This window comes from Zingiber officinale, chromosome 10B (assembly GCF_018446385.1).
Source record: "Zingiber officinale cultivar Zhangliang chromosome 10B, Zo_v1.1, whole genome shotgun sequence".
NCBI classification, from domain to species: domain Eukaryota; kingdom Viridiplantae; phylum Streptophyta; class Magnoliopsida; order Zingiberales; family Zingiberaceae; genus Zingiber; species Zingiber officinale.
The window spans coordinates 41,709,531-41,718,627 of NC_056005.1; the positions used below are offsets into that span (position 1 = coordinate 41,709,531).

Genomic DNA, 9,097 nt, shown 5'->3' on the forward strand with positions numbered 1-9,097 from the left:
ATGTGGTTTCATGAAAATCAAAATAACATTGGTTATTAATGCATGTTAAATGCATATTAATAAAACATAATTTGTTTTTATTGTATTGTATGGCATATCAATTAATTAATTGAGCCTAGATTTAATTAATTGGTTGGGTTTGACTTAAAATGAATCTGATTTACTAAACCAAACTAAATTGGTTTGAACCACTTTAATTCAAATCAGACCCAGGTCTAGTTCAAACTATTAGTTGGTTTAACCAGACTAAATTGGTCCAATCATACCTAGATTTAATTTAAATCATTGATTTATTTAATCAGATCATGATGGTTCAATTAGACTCCGATCTTGTTCAAACCATTAGTTGGTTTAATCGAACTAGTTTGATCCAAAACACAATCGATTTGGGTTGATTTAATAGGGCTTGGATCAGATATGATCAAATGACCAGATTTGTTCTATGGGTCAAATTTGATCAATAGATTAGATTTATTATAATGGATCATACTTAATCCAATGAACATTGGGTTGATCAAACGGACTTAAGTTTAATCAATAAGTCAGAGATTGACTTAAATGGACTTAGATTAAACTATAACAAAATAAAGGTATAGAAGATCCCTGTCTAATTAGATTAGTTCTAACGAGGATATTGGATAGAGCTTAGGATCTGGATTCCCAATCGACTGATCAAATGAGTCAGTCAATTTAGACTTCTAAAAATCAAGAAGAATTATTTTTCTTGATTAATAATGTTGGTTCTATATCTGTATAAATTGAATTAAGTTAATTTTGTACTAGTTATTTGGTTTTGTACTGACTTATTTAATTTCAATTTATAGATGGCACAAATGATTACCAGTCCTAGAAATTCGAACAAGAAGAGTTTCTAATCCTAGATAATTATTGGATTTGGGTATTGTTCGTTCACTGTCGGAGAATCCAAAGGTGATAGCACACCAGATATGGAGGCTCTCTGAAGGGAAAATCTTATATGCATAGTTGTGTGTGGAACTACTTCACCATGAGTTCCTAGAGTATGATCCTGAAGAATTTGAGAAGGATCCTGAAGATCTGAGGAGGATTCTAAAAAAGTTTCGTTGATAGATCAAATTAAAAATCTTAAAGTTGGTATATCTAAGATTGCCTCAAATAAGTCCAGATTAAAGGGGATTATGTTGGTTACTACACTAGTGTCTATCCTAATAGGAGTGGTGTTAGTCTATCTAGTTTGTTAAAGTTCTATTATTATTACTATCATTATGTAGTATTAGTCTATTTATTTCATGTCAGTTTGTTATATGTTAACAATATGCAACAAGTTTATGTGAATGATATATTCATTCATATGTTGACTACTCTACATGATACATGATACATGATAAATGATTAATTTATTTTATTAAATGTTTAGTTCATTTAATTAAAGTAATCATGTTAGAATAATGATTAGTTTCATTTGTTGGGATGTATGTAATAGTATTGATCAATGTTGATTTAATTGATCATACAAATGATGAGTGGAAATATAGTTTTCACGTGATTTTGTAAACCAAGTCAAATTAACAATGAGTCAATCATAAATTGCATGCATATGAATTACACTGAATACTAAATAATATATTTATTTATGTTAGATTATGACAAATAAGAATATCATAGTTAGACTCAGTAATAGAAAGAAATTATATGAGGATAACTACGAAATCTACTTTTGGGGAAAAAGAAGTTCTTGAGGCTATAAAATAGGTTATGAAAGAACCTATAGATGGTCTCACTGCACAGAATAGACGAGATATTATGGCAATAAGGCATGGAAGAATATGGAATCCACTACTAAGGGAATATTAATTAGTTCAATAGTGGATGACCTAGTTTTTGTGTAAAATACCGAAAATAGGCGAATATTAATAAGGGAATTTTTTAGAATTTTTGGAAATTTTTCGGGAATTTTTCGGAGCTCGTACGGACAAGGTAACGGGGATAAAAACGGGGCTCCGGGGAAGCCTGTTTTGGCTACCCTATTTTAAAGAGGAAATGTTTGATTTTCTTCCTTTTTCTTTTATTCTTTTTCTTATTTTCCTCCGCCATTTCCTTCATTCCTCTTCCTCACCGAAAACCCGTGCGCCCTTTTTCCTTCCCCGTTGCGACCGTGCCCTAACCACTCGGCGGTTCTCCTCCTCCCTTCTTCCCTTATTCTTTTCTTCCCCCAACAGACCTCATTATGCCCTAACTCCTGGTCGCCTTCTTCTCGCTCGGAGCAGCGCCGCCGCCACTTCTTCTTCTCTTCTCCCAAGCGCCGGCGACGCTTGCGCCAGCCGTGCCCTAGATCCACCGCCGGCCGCAACTCACAAAGCCGACGACGAGCAGTGCCGGTCCTCCCTCCTCTGTTTCCCGATTTCCCCTTCCCTCCTCTGTGCCGAACCCCAGTGCCCAACGCCACCTTGCCGGCCGAGTTTGATCTGTGCTCTAGTTTCCAGATGCCGAGTTCTTCCTCTCACTGATTGGAATAGCGGTAGGTCATGATCTCATTTTTAGTTTCTATTGTGGAGGGATTAATCTTTGCTTAGTTTCAGTTATATGGAAGATTAGTTTTTTTTAATCTACTGTGGCTAATTTTGTTTCAGCTGAGGGTTTTTAAGGAGAAGGTGTCAAGGTTAGTGCTACCAGTAAGTTTCTCAATTAGGTTTTCTTGATGTTGCCTTGATGAATCTGTATCTTCTGTTCTTAATTGGAGCAGTAAGGGGGATTCCAGTCAAGTGTTGTGCACTGTGGGGAAGATTTCAGCAAGGAGGTTTTGCTGTGGTATACCTTGTTTCCAGCAACAGTTACTTCGTCCAGCAGTAACTTTCCTGGCCTGTGGAGTAACAGGAGCAGCTGAGAAGTAAGGTAAGGTGTAGAGCATTTGATATATGTTATAGGTCATGATTTTGATTCAATTATTTTAGATAGATGATCATGTGTAGATTAATTCTTGTGGGAAGAATGATGGTTATATGATTAGGGTTTTGCCCTAATTTAGGATTAGAGATTTTATTTAGCTATTTGGAAGAGTTGTAGCTAAATAAAATATATTTCTATTTTTGACACAGGACTTTGACGCGAGACGCGTATCTTGACTACCAGTTTGGACCTTTTTTATTGGAGGCGGGTACTTTTGACTTATTATCTTTGATATGCATAGTAATGAAATTAACAAGTTACATTAATTATGTTCCTCATTTGTTTCAGTTAATCACTATCTGATTGCCTGTTACCTGCTTGATTGATTGTATGTTTTGCATTTCGTGTGGTTATGTACCTGATTACACATGCTCATAGGGGTAGTGATATAACCATGTTTCCCATGTTCAGGACCTAGGTTTGATACCTTATTCGATCAGTGTACTTTGATATGATTTGTTCACTATGGTGCACATCATTATATGTCCATAGATCGGTTTAGTATAATACCATGCTTAGTGTCATGCACCATTCACATGATTGCATGCTGTGTGATAGATTGCTCCATTATTATCGAGCACATTACCAGTTTCATCACTGTTCGGTGCTCCGTTGTGACGCTCATGGGTAGCGTGACGCAGCGTAGTAGCACGTCAGTTTGCTCTTCCGGTGCTCCGCTGGTCCCCTCAGGGGTAGTGTGACGCAGCGTGTAGCACGTTAGAGATCCCTCCCCATCATAGTGTATCGGGAGATGAGAGCATTGCGCTCCCCCATTTATGATTTGGGGTAGGAGTATGTGTATACTCCGACAGCATCCCGTCCACTCGGTCACTCATCAGGAGTAGTGATGCAGAGTGCACGGTCGTCACAGCCCTACCCACTCGGTTCCACTTTTGGTTGTGAGTTGGCTGACTGGCGTCAGGGGTGACTATGACATGGGCATCATATGCATGATGCATTTATTACTTGTGTTTGTGTTTGCTGTATTTATATGCTGCATATTGTTTGGATACCTATGTTTGACATGCATACAGTGTTGGAGTGTATACTGAAAGCCTAAGCTTTGTAAACATTCATTATGAATAAAGAATCACATTTGGTTAATTTATCTACATTTGTTTGTAGTTGTTCAATTAATTTATATTGTAGATAACATAGCATGTGGTGTCATATGCAGAAGATAATGTTATCAGTACCTTATAAATTATAAACAGTAGCTCACGACCAAAATGGAAAGGAACAAACCATTAGAAGGTCGTAGTGTAATTAGGTATTAGTTTATCTTGACTGTATAATTACACTAGTACACTTAGAGTGTATTGAGTAGGACCATTTGAGGTCGTTTCTTTTATACTGATTTTATAAAGAAACAAAGACCTCGATTATTATAGAAGTGTGTGCTCTTAATCCTGATATAATAACAAGCACATATATTTGATATTTATTTCTTTAATTTATCAATGGGTGAGATTTAGTTCGATGAATCAATAAGCCCGATAAGTTGGGAAATGGTATCACTTATAGTGTGTGTTGTTGATTATAGAAGGAAACTGTGTCCTAGAGATACTAGGTTGAGAATGTCCTCAAGAGGAGCTCATAAAGATTGTCATGTTAAACCCTGCAGGTGGACTTAGTCCGACATGATAATAAGGTTGAGTGGTACTACTCTTGGACTTAGATATTAATTAAATGAGTTGTCAGTAACTCACTTAATTAGTGGACATTCGATATCTTAAACACAGGGAGACTAACACACTCATAATAAGAAGGAGCCCAAAAAATATAATTTGGGATTGGTGCGGTAGTTCAATGATAGTTCTCTAGTGGAATGAATTATCATTGATAAAATTAAGTTGTGTGTTCGGGGCGAACACGGGATGTTTAATTTTATCGGGAGACCAAAACCAATTCCTCCTCTCGGTCCCTATCGTAGCCTCTTATTTATAGAGTTCTATACCCACCTATACCCACCTTCTATACCCACCAATAAGGGGCCGGCCAAGCTAGCTTAGGAACCAAGCTAGGGCCGGCCTAGGTATAAAATTGGGTGGTCGGCCCTAGCTTGAACCCAAGCTAGTAGGGCCGGCCAAATTAAATTAAAAAAGAAATTTAATTTTAATTTTTATTATTATGTGGAAGATATAATTTAAAGAGAATTAAAATTAAAATATCTCTCTTGTAAAAGATCTACAAAAGATTAAAGAAAGAGATTAGATCTCTTTCCTTATTTGTAGATTGGAGAGATGTTTTATTTTCTCTTTAAAAATTATTCACATGTTGATAAAATTAAAATTATAGAAATTTCCTTTTATCAACCATGAAGAGATTTTAAAGAGAAATTTTATTTTTTTAAATTTCCGAAAACAAATTAGGAAGTTTTAATTGTTGATTAAAACTTGTCCAATTTGCTCTCCAATGATGTGGCCGGCCATTAAAGTTTGATTTGGAAAATTTATTTTATTTTTCTAAATTAAATCATGTCAAGGAAATTGAGGAAATTTTCTTGTAATTAAATTTTCTAATTTGCCTAGGCCAAGGAATATAAAAGAAGGGTGAGGTGCCTTCATGAGACACAACCTCTATTATTTTCTCTCCCTTTGTTCCTTGGGTGGCCATCATCCTCTCCTCTCTTCCTCTTGTGGTGGCGAACTCTCTCCCTTCCTTGGAGCTCTTGTGGTGGCGGATACTACTTGGAGAAGAAGAAGAAGAGAGAAAGCTAGGATCTCTTGGAGCTTGGTTAGTATTTTGGTTTTCTCCTTGGTGAAGTTTTCCTTTTGTGGCCGAACCTTGCTTGGAGGAGAAGAAGGTAGTTGGTGGTTTCTCATCTCGGTAGATCGTTGCCCACACAACGTCCGAGGTTAGAAGAGGAATACGGTAGAAGATCAAGAGGTTTTTCTACAAGGTATAACTAGTAATTTTATTTCGCATCATGCTAGTTATTTATGGAAATAATACCAAATACAAGAGGCTTACGCTCTAGAATTTCGAATATGTTTTTCAAGTTGTGTTCTTTTGTTTCTTTCTTTTCCTTGTGATTTGATTGTTCTCTTTGGTTAACCTAAAGTTATTTTAGGAAATTAAATATTAGCTTTCTATAAAAGGTTTTGTCTAGTCGGTGGTGGTTGCTCCCATATCCAAGAAGGCCATGTGCCTCGCCACGTCAGTACTAGGAACCAATTATGGAAATTAATATTTAATGGAATTAATAACTTAAGGAGACTTGGATCTAACGTGTTAAGTTCCGCAGGAGATCCAAGTCAAAACCTAAAAGAACAAATAGATTAAGTTTTGGATCAAACGTGTTAAGTTCCGCAAGCGATCCAAAATTTAATTTAAAAGAACACATGGTAGCTAGGAAAAGGTTCAGACCTTTGTACAAAATTTTTGTACAGTGGAACCTATAGGTTTTCCGAGTAGCAACCAACATACAGGTCTTCTATACCTTTCGGACTGTTTGTCCTTATACCCAGGTCCTGGTTAGTACAGTTTCTCTCCTGTTTACTTCGGTTTGCATTTACCTTTATTTTTATCAGGAGACTGTACGCATGATTAGTGCTAGGTGTTATTTCCTTACTTTGCATATCAGTTGTACCTACTCAGTGTTGGACTCACCCCGCCTCCATTGTTGTTATTTTTCCAGGTTGATGCTGTCAGGAGAGAGTTCCAGTCGCTAGTCCCCTGCTGACCACGAGGGCTTAGTAATCTTTTGGGTTTCTTCTTTATTAGTCTATTTTCAGACTTATTCTGTTTTTGATATTATGGATTTTTGATACTATAGATCTGGTGTGAATTTTATGTGTCGATGGATTTTATTTCGATATGTTTTACTACATGCCTGCCTGGACGGCAGAAGAGGTGAGTAAATCGGATTTGAACTTTACGAGTTTAGTGGAGTAGGGTTGATTTCGAGTCAGAATATTATTCTTCCGTTTACTTGTTATATAAACTGCGTGGAATGTTTATGTTGTATTTTATTTACTGTTATTATTCCATCCGCATGTGGCTGAGGTATGTGGATATGTAGAAAGTTTCAGATTGTCCGCCGTATAAGGAAGATGATGCCGAAATTTCTTCGGACAGGGACTCCTCCGGGGCGTGACAATTTATTTGGTATCAGAGCTTAAGTTTTACGATCATTGTTTTCGTATTTTGGATATTTGGGATAACCTAATACCAATTTATATGGTATCAGAGCGCCAAAGTTTGGCGATACTTGTTTGATTTTCGTGTGTTGGATTTTTGAGATTTATCTGATACCAATTTATTAGTATCAGAGCAGAGTGTGAGACCTGCTTTTAGTATTTTGGATGTTTTATGCTAGTCCTAGTTTGCGAGTCAAACTGGGTAGTTATTTTGGTTGCACGGGTTTTCCATTACGTATGTGTTTTGGACTTCCGTTTCGGATTTATATGGATTTCCGGTGATTTCCATGTTCAGAATTTTGAGATCAGAAGTTGGGGATTGGACAGCGATGGAACATCTCCAGACGGCATATAGGTATGATGTTTAATTTTATAGTTTATGATAGGTATTAGCATTCTTTATGTAGTACCTGTTTGGTTGTTGTAGCACATATTACATGTGATGGGTTAGCCATTGAGCATGGTTGACCTTAATAGAGATCAAGGATTATTGTCTCTGGTGATTTTTCTTATCATACCATCAGTAGTTTTAGCTTCTGTTACTACTAGTAGGAGATGGAGGCACATACCAGCCTCTACTATTGTTAGCTGGGTAGTGGATGATACCTACATAATTCCTGTTGATTTAGTCAGTAGAGTTTTTATACTCATATCTTTTGGATATTAGGGTACCCGATACGATGAAAATTGTTCATTTGGGAGTTACCGTGTTTGATCATTGTTGAGAATGGTTTGAGGTTGAGGGATATTATGAGATCAGATATTGTGATATGTTGATTTATAATGATTTATGAGAGTAAACATTATGTGGTTGTCTGATGATCTATTACTAGATATTTGTTTTGATGATCTATTAGTGGATAACTATTTTGATGATCTAGTATTTGGGTTGTCGTTGATGGTGACATAGTGAGTGTCATGTATGATATTCATAGGTTTGCTTATTATAGTTGGTGATCAGATTATAAATTGGGTGCTAGAGAGTTTATGGTTGAGTGTGCTTATGAGATTTTAATAAATCTAGTTAGTTGTGATTAGTTAACAGGATGATAAAAAAAAAATTGGTTGATATTTGCTTCCTCTGATATTGGACGATGTTGATAAATAATGATTGATGTTTTGAATGCTAATTTGCCCTCATGGGGAGTAGAGACTTATTCATCTGATATTATGTGGGCTGATAGTTTTGGAAAAAAAAATGAGGGTGTCTTGATGATCTTGAATTCTGACTTTTTATTTTGGGTCGTACACATTTATACATATGGTATTATGTGGTTTGACATTCTCTAGTTTGAGTTGATGTAATTAGTGTTGAATTGACCCATGAACTGATTTAGTTATTTAACAATGTAGTATACCATTTTATCTTAGTTAATTTTTATCAGTAAATATTGATTTACTCTTATTAGATCGGTCAGTAGAAGACTGATTTACGTTTGTCGAGTTGGGTAGTCGGGGTTTGATATACCTTAGTTGCTTGTAGAGGATTAAGGTATTCTTGATTAGTTAGTAGATGAATGATTTAGTTTTATTGGTTGATCAGTAGAGGATTTCCATACTCTATTTTTAGAGGTTCGAACCTTTAGGTTATTTGTGCTTAGTTATGTGTCTAGAGCACATTTGAGTACATGTTTTGTACTGACGTGGAAAGGATTGATTAGCCATATACCATTGTCGGCTTGGATAATTTATAGAGGATCGATGTATCCTATTCTATGAAGATTTTGACCATGGACTGTATATACCCGGTTGGATAACTCAGAAAGTGCATTGGGATATGTGGCCCCGCTGATGTAAGGAAGTGTAGAGCTAATTGCTTAACACTTATGGGATACAATCGTTACTAGTGTATACTGGGAGAGTACATTTGGATTTAAGATGATAAAATTTTCCCCATTAGATATAGTCTTGGTAGTGTACGACATTGACTATACCATGGTGTGTATATCTTTCTTGTCCGATATTAGTTCCTTTGAACCTAGAGCAGGGTTGTTACTGGATGATTAGACTGCTTTATTTTGGGTTGCTTT

The 9,097-nt window shown here is 36.1% G+C and overlaps 1 long non-coding RNA gene across 1 annotated transcript; it reads left to right on the forward strand.

Annotated features, from left to right (window-relative positions):
- The first annotated feature begins 2,139 nt into the window (after nucleotides 1-2,139).
- LOC122030506 lies at nucleotides 2,140-3,130 on the forward strand. Its single transcript, XR_006125448.1, has 4 exons — nucleotides 2,140-2,497; nucleotides 2,610-2,638; nucleotides 2,723-2,871; nucleotides 3,075-3,130. It is a non-coding gene; the product is annotated as an uncharacterized LOC122030506 (long non-coding RNA).
- Nucleotides 3,131-9,097: the final 5,967 nt, after the last annotated feature.